The sequence below is a fragment of the Rhinoderma darwinii genome, chromosome 13 (assembly GCF_050947455.1).
Source record: "Rhinoderma darwinii isolate aRhiDar2 chromosome 13, aRhiDar2.hap1, whole genome shotgun sequence".
NCBI classification, from domain to species: Eukaryota; Metazoa; Chordata; class Amphibia; order Anura; family Rhinodermatidae; genus Rhinoderma; species Rhinoderma darwinii.
In genome coordinates this window covers 42,206,271-42,218,793 of record NC_134699.1, presented here as the reverse complement: position 1 = coordinate 42,218,793, position 12,523 = coordinate 42,206,271, and positions in this window count along the sequence as shown.

The window sequence follows — 12,523 nt, the reverse complement described above, 5'->3', positions numbered from 1 at the left end:
AAACCAGTTATCAGTCATATGCAAGAAAACCACTTCATATCTATAATAGGAATCACACTAAATCTATCAACACATCAGGAAATTGTCTACAATCCTTATAGAAGAAAACAGTATATGCATAAAAGTGCTAAAGCTTTGTTTCATCCAGTATTATCATATGACAGAAATCAATGGTATCTTATCAGAGACACGTTATAATGTGACTGACTGATAATCAACAGATAAACTGAAATAACATTTGTATATACACAGTCGAGTCGCATTATTAGAACTACCAGCTAATACCCAGAGTAGCCGCCGTGTGCAGCACGGACAGCAGCTAGACGGGCTGGGAGTGATCAATAAGGTGCTGGTAGGTTGTCTCAGGTATCTGGAGCCATGCTGACCGCAGTGCATCCCACATTTGCTGGAGGGTGCGTGGTGGAGGATCCATAGAGCCAACAAGACAATCCAGCTGATCCCACAGATGCTCAGCTCTATTGGATTCAATTCTGGTGAATTAGGAGGCCAGGGAAGTACTTGGAAGTCTTGGTCGTGCTCTTCCAACCACTGTCAGATATTTCTAGCCGTGTGACATGTCGCATTGTTTTGCTGGAAGATTCCATCTGCCTTAGAGAAGACAAACAGCATGTATGGGTGGACATGATCTGCAACGATGGATTCGTACCCAAATTGGTTCAGAGTGCCTTCCACATGGATGACTGGGCCAGAGATTGCCATGAAAAAATTCCCCAGACCATAACTCTGCCGCCACCAACTTGTGTTCTTCCAGCAATGGTTGCAGGGTGTTTGTTCTCCGATGTTTCGACATGCCAACGTCCATCCATTCGATGAACCAGAAGACGCGACTCATCGGAGAAGGCAACCCTTTGCCAATCATCAGTGGTTCAATTCCGAAACTGCCGTGCAAATTGAAGCCTTTATTCAGATGCACCTTTGTTAGCATAGGTGCAGTGACCATACGTCTGCTTTGGAGTCCCATATACAGTAGGGTTCTCTTAAATGTTGTTTTAGACACGTCTAGTAGCTCCCTTGTTGATTTTCCCGGTGAGTTGCTCCACTGTAGTGTGTCGTTCGGCCATCACGCATCTTCGTAGCGGACGTTCACCTCTCACATCAATGGCACGGGGTGCTCTGCAGTTTCCACATTGGTTATTCCCAATGATGCCATTTGTCCACTCAAGATACACTTTCACCACAGCAGCATGCAAACAGTTCACAAACTGCGCTGTTTGAGAAATACTGCAACCCTTGGCCCGAAAGCCAATAATCATCCCTTTTTGCAACTCTGATATATCACCCCTTTTACCCATGGCAACAACGAGTAATGTATGTTCAAACAACCTATCGCACACCTTATATACCCACCAAGCCAGCCCACGACATCACTTCCTTCATGTGTTACACGCTGCCATCCTCGAAAGTAGGAGGTGGTCATAATAATGTGACTCGACTGTGTAATATGCAACTTGAAAATCTAAATAGGATTAAAGAAAGCAAAAAGACATTTTACTGTAAAAGCAGTGGCAGTAACTCGATGAGGATACAAACTTTCAGCAATTCAGGCAAAAAATGACTCAAATTGGTAAAAGCTTTTAATGTATGTTGAGAATTATATCCCAAAGATGAGATCTCAAGGGCCATGGCTTTTAGATATAGTTGATAAGGTTGAAAAAAGACACAGGTTCATCAAGTCCAACCTGTAATTCTACCATGTTGATCCAGAAGAAGGCAGAAACCCCTTTGAGATGGATGCCAATTACCCCATATTAGGGGGAATATTCCTTCCTGACTCCAATTAGGGCAATCAGAATAAATCCCTGGATCAATGCCCCATCTCCAAAATCTAGTACTCATAACTTGTAAAATTATATCTTTCAACAAAGGCATTCAGGCCCTTCTTCACAGCATCCTGTGGCAGAGAGTTCCATAATCTCACTGCTCTCACAGTAAAGAATACCCACCTATGATGATGGTAAAACATTCTTTCTTCTACAAGTAGTGGATGCCGCCTTGTCATGGTTATATGCCTATGTATAAAAAGATCATTTGAAATATCTCTGTACTGTCCAGTTACATATTTGTACATTGTCATTAGTGAGTAGTTTTGTTTCCAAACTGAATGTTTTATCTTCCCATCCGGTGATAATTTATATAAATTAAGTGGAAGAAGTATATACAGCACAGGGTTTGGTGAGCCTGATCACTGTGTTCCCCTCACCCACTTGTGTTTATTAGTAATAAGCAAACATGCAATTAAAAATATTACTTGGGTTTAATTCAATAATGGTTTAGGAGTCCATTTATCTTGTAACAATCTCCTTAATTTGACATAAATGATAATGAAAACGCATAATAATTATTGGATCCTGAGTTAAGCCATAGCCCAATGATCCAGTTGAAAGGCAAAAAGAAACTTTAGAGAAACCTTCTGTATACTGTTGTGTACCCGATTACTTCTTCTGTTGCTGACCACTGGCGGTCCATCCTAATGGTACTACAGTGACAGCCCACAACCATGGCTACTACCACTGTGCCTGTTCACTTCATTGTTAAGGGCACTCCGCCTATATCTACTGGCCTAGCGCTATGACTGTACAGCATTCGAAGAATAAAGGTGACCAGCGGTAACTTTTAATGGTATTGCCAGTGGCTCACATTGGGCCTATGGTAGAAAAACATAATTAAACATCCAGTTGATACCAGGACTGCCACAGGCCAGTGAATATTCACACAAATTCCTGCACTATAAAACTACATAATGTATGTTTCAAAAAGTTGTACTAAGTATAGGTTTCACTCTACAACCAAACATGATAAAAAGCAAAGTATCGGAGTAGAATTAACTACGTAAAGCACTATATACTGAAAAAGCAGTAAATGAGACATTACATTATTGCTGTGCGAGGATATCACTAAATTACAAGCTATATACACATGCAGCCTCACTGCTCCAGTGTCCCCATGACAACACTTCATATCCTGCGCTCTGGCAACTCTGTATAAAAATCCCAATCTTCGTAATGTCCTCTTTCTTACCATACTGTAAAAGGCCCATAGGATGTGTGTGGTGATGATTTATCAATGCAATTAGGCCATATTCCTTGCATAATTGTATTGTTAAAAATTGTGTCTATTACTAAAGCTAGATTTTTGAGCTCCCGCTACTCCCGGAGTACAAAACATTAGTTCTTTAGTGCTACAAGAGTATTCTTAAAAATTGCCAAAATATGAACCCAATATTGCTGTCAAAAAAACAATTTTTTCTTTTTTTTACAAATATTGCTTGAGATAACACTGAAACATCTGTAATTATAATTTTTCCAAAACTCTATGTTGACAACATTCCTTGGGCGAGAGGCTTATAATCACTGGTGTCAGGCATGTTTGGGAAGCGGAATAGAAGCCTCAGGAAAGGAGTAAGTCCCCATGCACACGACAGCAAAAAACCTCAGTTTTTGCGGACCGCAATTGCGGTCCGCAAAAACGGAGCCATTCACTTTCATTGAACACTGACACCTTTCCGTAGCACTACGGAAGGGTCTCAGTGCCGTGGAAATGTTCCGGGAATTATGGAACATGTCCGTTCTTTCGCATTTTGCGGGCCGTGCTCCCATACTTTGTATGGGAGCACGGCGCGAAAATGCGGCTGTCAGTCAGCGGCCAGCCGTGCCCGCAATCGCGGGCCGTGATTGCGGGCACGGTCGTGTGCATGGGGCGTAAGGCCCCATGCACACAACAGTATTTTTCATCAGTAATTACAGACCCATTCATTTCTATTGGCCACGGACACCTTCCAGTATTTTTACTGATGGGTGTCCGTGCTGATAAAATTATAGAATCTGTCCTATTCTTGTCAGTAATTACAGCAAAGACTCTCCCATAGAAGCCTATGGGAGCTTCCGTAAATACGGACGGCGACGGATGTGCATCTGTATACCGTCCGTATTTACGGAAGTATTGCTATGCAACACGCTGATGACATCATTTGTATGTTCCCTCTGTTTTTACAGATCCGTATATCCGGAAAGCCGATGTAGGCTCATAAGACTTTCTATTGAGTCCGTACACCAATACATTTATTTCCGGAAAAAGCTGAACAGACAAGTGGCTGAGCGCTCACACGAACACTTCAGCTGCTTCGTTCTAGTGATTGGTGGGGGTCTCAGTGCTCGGACCCCCACCAATCCAAACTTCTGACATGTCACTAAGTCACGTCAGAAGTTTGTCAATTGTTTAGCTATACTTTAGCTACACTTTAACGGATTGCTAAGATATTGGGGTGTGATCACAAAACCATCAAACGTTTTGTTGCAAATAGTCAACAGGGTCGCAAGAAACGTGTTGAGAAAAAGAAAACGCAAATTAACTGCCAAAAATTTGAGAAGAATCAAACGTGAAGCGACCAGGAACCCATTATCCTCCAGTGCTGTCATATTCCAGAACTGCAACCTCCCTGGAGTGCCCAGAAATACAAGGTGTTCAGTGCTCAGAGACATGGCCAAGGTAATGGAAGCCTGAAACTCAACCACCACTGAACAACACACAAGTTAAAACGTCAAGACTGGGGCAAGAAATATCTGAAGACAGATTTTTCAAAGGTTTTATGGACTGATGAGATGAGTGACTATTGATAAACCAGATGGATGGGCCCGTGGCTGGATCAGTAATGGGCACAGAGCTCCACTTCGACTCAGACGCCAGCAAGGTGGAGGTGGGGTACTGCTATGGGCTGATATTATTAAAGATGAGCTTTTTGGACCTTTTCGTGTTGAAGATGGACTAAAAATCAACTCCAAAACCTACTGCCAGTTTTTAGAAGACACTTTCATCAAGCAGTGGTACAGGAAAAAGTCTGCATCTTTCAAGAAAGCCAGGATTTTTATGTAGGACAATGCTTCATCGCATGCATCAAAGTACTCCACTACATGGCTAGCCAGTAAAGGCCTTAAAGATGAAAGAATAATGACATGGCCCCTTCCTCACATGACCTAAACCCTATTGAGAACTTGTGGGCCCTTCTTAAATGGCAGATTTACGGTTACCCCCTTAATGACCACCAATACGCCTTTTCACAGCAGACGCTAAGGGGCCTTTTCACGGCAGTCCCGTCTAAGCCCTGCACGGGTGTCCCGTGCAGGCTGGAGCCAGGGCTCGGCTGTCTAATGACAGCCGGGCTCCTGCTCCACAGCCCGCAATCGAAGGTTACTTAGATCGCGGCCATTTAACCCGTCAATAGCGACCGCGGTATTTAACTTGCTTACAGAGGGAGGGAGCTCCCTCTGTCACCCATCGGCGTTTGCAGGCCTCCAATGGGGTGTAATGGCAGCCGGGGGCGTGATAAAAGCCCCCAGGTCTGCCCTGGGCATATGCCTATTAGTACGTGCCAAAGGCACGTCCTAATAGATTGCCTGTCAGAGTGAGGGTATGTTCACACTGCCTACTTTCGGCCGTTTTTCGGGCCATAAACAGCTGAAAAACCTGAAGCAGAACGCCTCCAAACATCTGCCCGTTGATTTCAATGGGAAAACGTCGTTCTGTCCCAACGGAGCGTTTTTCGCTGCATTTTTTACACGTAAAAAAAACAGCTGCGAAAAAGAAGTGCAGGTCACTTCTTGGGACGTTTTTGGACCCGTTTTTCATTGACTATTGAAAAAAACTCCAAAAACAGCCATAAAAGACGCTGCGAAAATCGCGAGTGGCTTAAAAAAATTCTGAAAATCAGGAGCTGTTTTCGCTTGAAAACAGCTCTGTATTTTCAGACGTTTTTGACTCCGCGTGTGAACATACCTTTACGCTGACAGTATACCAAATCATTATTGCCTAAGTATACCAAAGCATTAAAGCAGCGATCTGAAGATCGCATAGTAAAGTCCCCTAGTGGGACTAAAAAAAGAAGTAACGTGAAATAAAAATGACAGTAAAAAAAATAAAACCAATTTTTTTCCATAAAAAGTGGTTTTATTTAGTAAAAGTGTCAAAAAATTAAAAAAAAAAATAGACATGCCGCGACCGTAATGACTCAAAGAATAAAGTTAATATGCCATTTAAAGAGGCTCTGTCTCCAGATTTTGCAACCCCTATATGCTATTGCAGCAGATCGGCGCTGCAATGTAGATTACAGTAACGTTTTTATTTTAAAAAAACGAGCATTTTTGGCCAAGTTATGACCATTTTTGTATTTATGCAAATGAGGCTTGCAAAAGTCCAAGTGGGCGTGTTTAAAGTAAAAGTCCAAGTGGGTGTGTATTATGTGCGTACATCGGGGCGTTTTTACTACTTTTACTAGCTGGGCGCTCTGACGAGAAGTATCATCCACTTCTCTTCACAACGCCCAGCTTCTGGCAGTGCACAGACACACAGCGTGTTCGAGAGATCACGCTGTGACGTCACTCACTTCCTGCCCCAGGTCCTGCATCGTGGCTACAGTTGATTCTGCAGCAGCATCGGCGTTTGCAGGTAAGTCGATGTAGCTACTTACCTGCAAACGCTGATGCTGCTGCAGAATCAACTGTAGCCTCTGGTGCCGATGTGGCCGACACGATGCAGGACCTGGGGCAGGAAGTGAGTGACGTCACAGCGTGATCTCTCGAGAACACGCTGTGTCTGCACTGCCAGAAGCTGGGCGTTCTGAAGAGAAGTGGATGATGCTTCTCGTCAGAACGCCCAGCTAGTAAAGGCAGTAAACACGCCCCGATGTACACACAATACACGCCCAGTTGGACTTTTACTTTAAACACGCCCACTTGGACTTTAGAAAGCCTCATTTGCATAAATACAAAAATGGTCATAACTTGGCCAAAAATGCTCGTTTTTTAAAAATAAAAACGTTACTCTTATCTACATTGCAGCGCCGATCTGCTGCAATAGCAGATAGGGGTTGCAAAATCTGGTGACAGAGCCTCTTTAAACTGCTTAGTGAATAACGTTAAAAAAAAACCTGCAAAAAACAATGGCAAAATTGCTATTTTTTTTCTATTACCCCCCAAAAAAGTCATAATAAAAGTTAATAAATAAGTCCCATGTACCCCAAAACCGTACCAATCAAAACTACGTCCTGCAAAAAAACATGCCCACTTCATCACTACATTGACAGAAAAAGAAAAAAAAAATGACGGCTCTTGGAAAGAGACAATGCAAAAACAAATAAAATTTTAGTTCAGACAAACGTAGGCTGTTCCTCTTTTAGTAGTTTTGCGATACAATCTTGACACGGTTTCTTACGGGACTACCAGTTTTTTCCCATAAGTCGCACATTTTTTAACCTTTTTAGGGTCAATTTGTCTCTGAGAGGAATCTTTATCCTAGAGAAAACAAAGACAGGTAAAGTAAGGTTTACTTACATACGGAGTCGTAACCCTTACCCCACAGGTGAGACTCCCATGACCCTGGGACATATCTGGAATTCCGTCAGAACGAGGTAGTTCCATCACCGCAACAAGCAAATGCAATATCCAATTCAACAAGATATGTGCTTAAGGCTGTATAAATAATTCCACGGTAGAGGTATTAGCGCTAACTACATACCTGTGCGGGTCCCTTTAAATGTGGGCCTTTTGAATTTCCCACCTTCCAAGAAGGCCGCAGACCTGAAGTAGCCCGGCGTCATTTCCAGTCGCAGCTTCTCCATGAGATTTGGCCGCGTCATAGAAGGCGACAACACTTCCGGCTATGCGGCCGCTCACGAGGATATCACCGGCGCTACCAGCCTTATGGAGCTGGCGGTCCTCGTATGGTCTCGCAGCCCGGGCTGAAGCCTGGCTTGGGAATCCCAAATCCTGCACACTACCAGGACCCCGCCTAGGATTCCTAAGGTAGGTGCTTTGGTTGGGAAGCTAAGGGACCTTTCGTTAGAGAGGTAATTAGCTTAGGCACATAGGGGGAATAGAAGGGAGAGTGCACAGACTCCCCGATCTCACCCCCTGCTCGAGTTTATCCAGGAGCCATGTCTCTCTGCTCCTGACCCTGTAGGGACAGGAAGAACACTGGCAAGTGGGTGGTGGGAGGGGCCTTTTAACCTCTGTCATCCTGTCCCTATAGAGGTCAATAGGGCAACCTCTTTTGGTGCGGTCATGAGGGATGTACTGGAAAAGAACATTGTACCTATTGTGAAACATGGAGGAGGCTCGGTTAGGTTTTGGGGCTGCTTTCAGACATCTTGCACAGGCTGTCTTGAATCTGTGCAGGGTAAAATGAAAGACTATCAAGGCATTCTAGAGCGAAATGTGCTGCCCAGTATCAGAAGGCTTGGTCTCAGTCGCAGGTCATGGGTCCTTCAACAGCATAATGACCTGAAACCCACATCTAAAAACATCCAAGAACGGCTAAGAGCAAAGCATTGGACTATTGTGAAGTGGCTTCTGAGCCATGATCTAAATCCTATTAAACACCTGTAAAAACTGAAACCTGCAGTCTGGAGATGGAACCCTTCATACCGGAGACAGTTGGAGCAGTGTCCTCACGAGGAGTGGCCCAAAATACCCTTGGACAGGTGCAGAAGTCTCATTCAGAGTTCAGGTAGTTTTCCTATCTAACACAGAAGGGTACCAACAATTTTGTCCACGACTGTATATGGGCTTCGGCACAAATATTTTTAAGTGGATAAAATTACTATATAATGAGCCAGTGGCAAAAATATACGTGGGATAGTATCTGATCCATTTACAGTGAATAGAGGAACTGGAACAGTGATGTCCTCTGTCTCCATTACTCTTTGATTTGGTAGTTAAGCCTCTGGCAAATTATATAAGAACATGCCCAGAGGTCGTGGGATATAAATATGGAGAAAAACACTACTGTTTGCAGATGAGGTCCTACTATTTCTGGGCTCCTATTCCTCCATTAAGACAGTCTTTAAAGTTTGATGAATTTGGACAATTATCAGGCATTGAGGTTAACTGGGGGGAATCCTCAATTTTACCAATTGATGAGAAGGAACATATTCCCATGGGGCAATTGAAAAGGATAACAAAAAAAATTAAACATTAAGTATTTGGGGATAAAAGGTTTCCAGAGACCCTTAGTTTGCTAAACTAAATGTAGTACCTCTCCTGAAACCAGAGAGAAAAGCTTCAGGTGTGGAAGAAACTTCATGTGGGATTGGCAGCGAGGGTGGCCCTCATACAAATGGTGTTACCACCAAACATTGTGTCTTGACAAACAGCTCCATTTGGTTGACAGATATTTGGCTGACAGATCGGGTATATAAAACAATTGATAGTTTACTCTCTGAATTAGTGTGGAGAGGGAGGCACCCTAGAATTAAAAAGGTTAACAACTAAAGCCCGTAAACAGGGGGCGGGCGGCAGTTCCAGCAATTAGGGAGTATTTTGTTGGCAGCCCAAATTAAGAAAATTCTGGATATGAATATTGAATGTGGTTTGGGGCAGGGTCTGGTCTGCAGATGCAAAGTGTGTCAAAAAATGATATTTATGAAATCTTGGAGACTGTTATGGGGAGTAGGTATAGAGATGAACATCCCTCTTTACATGTTACTTTGGTATGGAAGACATTAGCCAGAAGATTGAATGCGGTTGGATATATTATAGAACTACCCCATGGGGAAATGTGAGATGGGGAGGATTTTTTGATTTTTTTTAAGGGGGGGTATAAATTTTGTTAGGTGAGGGGCGTAAATAAATTGGAGCAGGTCTACAAAGTGGGAGGTCTAAAACCATTCCAGGAGATTACACAATATGGACTGGGGGAGAAGGAAATATGGTATCTGCAGGTTAGACATGCACAACGGTATAAGGGGGGGGGGGGGCTCAATATTGAGCAAATTGAAAGTCCACTTGTAAAGGTGTTAAAAGGATTGGAGAAATATGGGGTAAAAAGAGATTAAAAAAAAGTATATAGAGTCATTCATAATGGGAAGAGTAACTCTGCCTTAATGCCCGCTTTAGGGAGATGGCCAAGAAATATGGATGAGATAAGGGAACCCCAATGGATGAGAATCCGGGGGAACACTCCAAGGATTTCATGTGGATCGCAACTTCGGATTACCCAGCTTTTTATTGTTAATAGGGAACATTATTCCCCCTATAGATTGACTAAGATGTATAAAAGGTCAGGAAGCAAAATTCCATCAATGTGAAGGAGAAAAAGAAGATTTAATACAATGGATATGCCCACAAAGCAAGGATTTTTGGGAGGATATTTTGAAAGAAATTCTGGAGAAATGTGGGATTGAAATCCCTTGGGGTCTGATTATATGCGTTTTTGGGGTAGGACAGGTTTAAAAACTACGGGGTTATTAACAGAGGGGTAATATTGAAACTTATTTGGCTTGTAAGATAATTTTGGCAAATTGGATTGGGAAGACCCACCATCTAAGGGAGGTTGGAGAAAATATGTAATGAAGATGACAGTACGAAAAAATTTACTACACAAGAAAAAAAACAAGTGATTGAGGAACTGTGGGGAATTTGGTTGATATAAGTAAGGTCTAGGATGGAGAGCGGAAAAGTTGGGGAGGGAGATGTGGGTGGGGTTGAATAGGGCTAGGATACATAGGTAATGGTACAGAAGATAGGGCATGAGGTATATTATGGAGAAGGTCGTTGAAGGAAAAAAAATAAAAAAAGTATGGAACGTTTTCTTTAGGGAGCTTGATCTATAGGCTATTGCATTGTAAATGTACTTGAGGAATGTACACAGGATCCATTGGTGGCTGAAGTAATTCCTTATATAAAAACAAGTTTGACTTAAAAAGGAGAGAAGTCCTTGGGAAATAAATTATAGGGGTTGCTGTTGGATTTGTTTGACAATTACATGATGTCAGATTAGAGATTAGAGATAGAGATAATTTTTATTACATTACTGCTATAGTTATGTTAATACATGTGAGGTTCTTCGCGCTCAGTTTGAACATATGAATATGTTCTCTATTTTCATTGAATGTGTGGTTTACCAAGTGTGTGTGAAATATCCATGTGATGTATGGCTCAAGATTTATAGAAGAGTTGAATATGGTCTGTGCTATGTACACACCTTTGCATAGATGTGAAAAGTTTATACTTTTAAAATGTTTTAATCCTAGAATTTATTTTGTACCGTACCAGATGTTCTCTTTTGTATATTTATAATGAAATACAATATTACTATGAAAAATGGTAAATAAAAACAAAAGCCGTAATGTACAGTAAGTACGAAAAGCACGCAGCCGCACATCATACGGGGCTGTCACACGGAGCCATCAAGTGCCTTTTGCACGCGCAAAACGCTGTGTTTTTTGCGTGCGCCAACGCACACGCTCGTGTGAATCTGGCCTAAGGGCAGATACACACGAACGTTGCGTTTTTGCGCGCGCAAACAATGCTGCGTTTTGCGCGCGCAAAAAACATTTGACAGCTGCGTGTGTCATCCGTGTCTGATGCGCGGCTGCGTGATTTTCGCGCAGCCGCCATCATAGAGATGAGGCTAGTCGACGCCAGTCACTGTTCAAGGTGCTGAAAGAGCTAACTCTTTCAGCACCCTCGACAGTGAATGCAGAACACAATATCGAAAAACCTGTTGAAAAAAAAAAAAAGAAAGTTCGTACTTACCGAGAACTTCCCGGCCGTTGCCTTGGTGACGCGTCCTTGGTGACGCTCCTCTCGACATCGGGCCCCACCTCCCTGGATGACGCGCCAGTCCATGTGACCGCTGCAGCCTGTGCTTGGCCTGTGATTGGCTGGAGCTGTCACTTAGACTGAATTGTCATCCCGGGAGGTCAGACTGGAGGAAGACGCCGGGAGTTATCGGTAAGTCAGAACTTCGGTTTTTTTTCTACAGGTTCATGTATATTGGGATCGGAAGTCACTATCCATGGCGCTGAAACAGTTTAACTCTTTTAGCACCATGGACAGTGACTATCTCCTGACGTCGCGTACCGATAATTTTTTTGCCGTTCTCGGCCAAAACTAGTTCGGCCGAACCCGGTGAAGTTCGGTTCGCTTGTCCGGCTTCGCTCATCGCAAAGACACTCCGTTTGGATGTTCGGAAACAGAAAAGCACGTGGTGCTTATCTGGTTACATTCATCCTTTTGACAGCTGGTGTGCTGTTTCAGTCAGTTCGCACGGAAGTGCTTCCGTGCAACCTGCGTGGTTTTCACGCACCCATTGACTTCAATGGGTGCGTGATGCGCGAAATACGCAGAGTTATTGAACCTGTCGCGCTTTTTGCGCAGCAGACAAACGCTGCGCAAAAAGCACGGACTGTCTGTACTGCCCCATAGACTTGTATTGGTCCATGCGTGCCGCGTGAAAACCACGCGGCCCGCACGGACCGAATACACGCTCGTGTGAATCCCCCCTAAGGGTGAGTACACACTGAATGGGAGCTAATAGCACACCCACATGCAGTGTCGAATGGCTGCGTGATTTTACTGGCAATAGCACGTTTTGGCCATGTGCGGCTGCGGATTTTAAAGCCTTCACACGGAGCATAAAAAATTTCAATCAAAGACCTCACAATTTCACGGACTCCCATAGAAATGTTCTAGCACCATAAAGAATGATACTCAGAATATACAACATGACC